The 2,862-nt window shown below is 41.0% G+C and overlaps 1 pseudogene; it reads left to right on the forward strand.

Moving 5' to 3' along the window:
- LOC121791274 lies at nt 1–2,686 on the forward strand (annotated as a pseudogene).
- The last annotated feature ends 176 nt before the right edge of the window (nt 2,687–2,862 follow it).

The following is a 2,862-nucleotide window of genomic DNA, read 5'->3' on the forward strand; positions in this document are numbered from 1 at the left end:
TAGGCTGTGTTGCAGAGGTAATGATGAAGGTGGTTTCAAGGGGTATGAAGATGAAAATGATGGTGATGGTATTAATGGTGATAGTAGTTACAGAAGCAAAGGAATACATGAAATACAAAGACCCAAAACAGCCATTAAATGCAAGAATCAGAGACTTGATGAAGAGAATGAGCCTTGAAGAAAAGATTGGGCAGATGACTCAGATTGAGAGGATGCATGTCTCTCCAACTCTCCTCAAGAAATATTTCATTGGTAGTTCTCTCTTTTCTTAATTGTTTTTTGGCACCACTCTCTATGGATTTGATAGTTTGGTGGAGGTGCAGGGAGTGTCTTAAGTGGAGCTGGGAGTAGTCCATCTCCCAAGGCATCTGCAGAGGAATGGGTGAAAATGGTGAACACTTTTCAAAAGGCAGCTCTTTCGACTCGACTCGGAATCCCTATCTTCTATGGAGCTGATGCCACCCACGGCAACAACAATGTCTACAACGCTACTATTTTCCCTCACAATGTCGGCCTCGGAGCCACCAGGCAAGTCTAACGTTTAACACAATGTTGACACGAAAATGAGATCCTAACATCAATGGTGGAATAGAGATCCAGCCCTTGTCAAGAGGATCGGAGCAGCGACTGCACTCGAAGTTAGAGGAACGGGAATCAACTACAATTTCGCACCCAGCCTTGCTGTAAGCAAATGATACCTAAAGTCCTAAACTAAACTCAACAGTGTTAAGTATCGGGTCAAGTCACTATTTATTTGACTACAGGTTTGCAGAGATCCAAGATGGGGCCAATGTTTCGAAAGCTATAGCGAAGATCCTAAGGTGGTTCGAGCAATGACAGAATTCATACCCGGTTTGCAGGGCGACATTCCTCCCGCTTCCAAAAAGGGTGTCCCCTTTCTTGCTGGAAAGTAAAAATCTCCATTTCTTTCTGTATTTCAACCCAGAACAAAATTTTGGTTGCCTAACAAGTGAGGATATATATTTGTTTACCTAAGAAAAAAGGTCGCAGCCTGTGCAAAAGGTTTTGTGGGTGAAGGCGGAACCTTAAATGGCATTGATAAGAACAACACAGAGCTTGACTTTCATGGATTGCTCAGCATTCACATGCTTCCATACCTGGATTCAATCAGAAAAGGTGTCATCTCAGTCATGGTGGCTTATTCAAGCTGGAATGGCAGGAAAATGCATGCTAACCATCGTATCTACTTACAGGTTTCCTAAAACACAAGCTCAAATTCAGGTAATACGCATTAAATGATAGATATGATGTTTTCATTAAAGTTGCCCGAGAGAATAAAAAGACAATACTGAGTGCACACATAAATTGCAGGGCTTCATCATATCAAGTTGGCTTGGCATTGACAGAATTACAGATCCACCTCATTCAAACTATTCCCATTCAATTGAAGCTGGTATTCTTGCAGGAATAGACATAGTGAGTGTTAGAATTTCCCGAAGCTGTAGACAAGACATTTAGAAAACACTAGCTACTAAAGTCGAAGATGTAAGTTCATCTTGTCTAATGGATGTTTAACTATTCCAGGTTATGCTGGAAGACTCACAGAATTATATTGATAGACCTACAAGTGAAGAGTAACAATATCCCAATGAGCAGGATAGATGATGCTGTGTTGAGAATATTAAGGGTGAAGTTCACCATGGGTCTCTTTGAGAACCCTTTGGCCGACTTGGGTAAACCAACTTGGCAGCCAGGTATACCATCTGCTAATATTAGTTGTAAACCTTCCTGCTACTGTTTATTGTCCTTGCAATTCAACTTTAACTGAAGCATACTTTTTTTGGAAAGAATCATCGGGAATTGTCCAGGGAAGCAGTGAGGAGATCACTAGTGCTTCTGAAAAATGGTAAAAGTACTAATCAGCCATTGCTTCCCCTTAAAAAGGATGTGCAGAAAGTACTTGTTACAGGAACTCATGCTGATAATCTTGGATATCAATGTGGAGGCTGGACAGTTGAATGGCAGGGTGTCAAAGACAGTGATCCCATAGTTGGTATAGCTTTAAATTTTAATACCCTCAATGAAATCTAAACAAGTTCCCGACATATTAGATGGATTAGTTTTCCATAACAAAATAGCAATATAGCTTTCATCAAAGCACATCTTTACATATAACAGAGTTGTACTGAAAATAGGAGTACATATAGCTGACTTTCTCATAAATCTGCATTTGCAGGAACCACGGTCTTAAATGCTATCAGAAAGACAGTAGACCCTTCCACTCAAGTTGTCCACATGATAAACCCTGGCATGGATCTAGTGAAGCCACAGAATTTCTCTTATGCCATCATTGTTGTGGGTGAGATCCCATATGCTGAGGAAAAAGGAGACAGCAAAAACCTAACTATAATTGAACCAGGTCCAAGTACTATCAGGAACGTCTGCAGGGTTGTCAGATGCGTTGTTGTTATCATATCTGGGCGTCCAGTGACAATTGAGCCTTACCTAGATAAGATAGACGCACTTGTCGCAGCTTGGCTTCCAGGAACAGAAGGCCAAGGTGTAGCTGATGTCCTATTTGGTCAATATGGTTTCACTGGAAAACTTCCTAGGACTTGGTTCAAATCAGTCGACCAGCTCTCCCATGAATGTAGGCGATCCACATTATGATCCTTTGTTCCCATTTGGATTTGGCCTGACAACTTAACCTAGGCAAGGATGCTAAATCTTTAGTGATAGTTACTCAATATAACTAGAACCAATGCATTAATGATGAATAATTAATTCTAAAAGAACTGCCAGTGAGTTTTGCTTACAACATTTCTATAACTGCAGCCTACTGAATTTGGCTCCCCAGATAAGCACAGCACTAGTTTGTCGGTTAATGTGGCCTTACCACGG

This window comes from Salvia splendens, unplaced genomic scaffold, assembly GCF_004379255.2.
Source record: "Salvia splendens isolate huo1 unplaced genomic scaffold, SspV2 ctg761, whole genome shotgun sequence".
NCBI classification, from domain to species: Eukaryota; Viridiplantae; Streptophyta; class Magnoliopsida; order Lamiales; family Lamiaceae; genus Salvia; species Salvia splendens.